Raw genomic sequence first — 681 nt, 5'->3', positions numbered from 1 at the left:
CTTTGGGACCCTAGGGTAGGCCCTCCGACCCCAAGGCCCCCCGAGGTTTTGCCCAGGCTTTTGTAACAGATACATGGGTGACCGGGGGTCCTCTAGGAGCAAGTCCGAAAAAGCCAGCGGCCAGCGACTGGCCATATGGACTATAGTAGTCCGGAGAAAATTGAGCTGCAATATATTTTAGCGCAGTGGAATCTGAGTCATCATGCGGGTCGCGGGGATCGAAGCCAGGATACCGGTATTAGGTCCTTTGGATAGAGTGTATCCCGAATATTTATGTGGACATACGGTATGCATGCTGGTGATAACGCTGAGCACCCTCTTTGGTTCTTGGCAGTGCCAAAACTCTTCGTTTGAACATCATTTTCCCTTGCACGAAAGATTGGACAGCAAACATGATTCGCAAGTCAAATGAATGTCTCTCTACATGCAGAGCTCCAGAGGGCGGTGGACCAGGAATGAATGCGAACGCCGTTGCTAACGCAGTGCATTGGTGAGTACCAGCTGAGTGGATGCGATCGTGGCATGCGCCAATACATATATGTAGCTCGCAAACCTGCGTCGGTGTTGGTCGAATCAGGAGGAGTGATAAGGAGAGCTTTTCCTCTCCTTCTCGCTTCTCGCGATGGAAAACGTGGGGCAAAAGGCAACCGCGTTGTCTGCACTCGTCCATGGGTGAAGCCA

Source organism: Saprolegnia diclina (assembly GCF_000281045.1).
Source record: "Saprolegnia diclina VS20 unplaced genomic scaffold supercont1.5, whole genome shotgun sequence".
NCBI lineage: Eukaryota > Oomycota > Saprolegniomycetes > Saprolegniales > Saprolegniaceae > Saprolegnia > Saprolegnia diclina.
The sequence above is the reverse complement of the archived record's forward strand: the minus strand, read 5'-3'. Positions refer to the sequence as shown.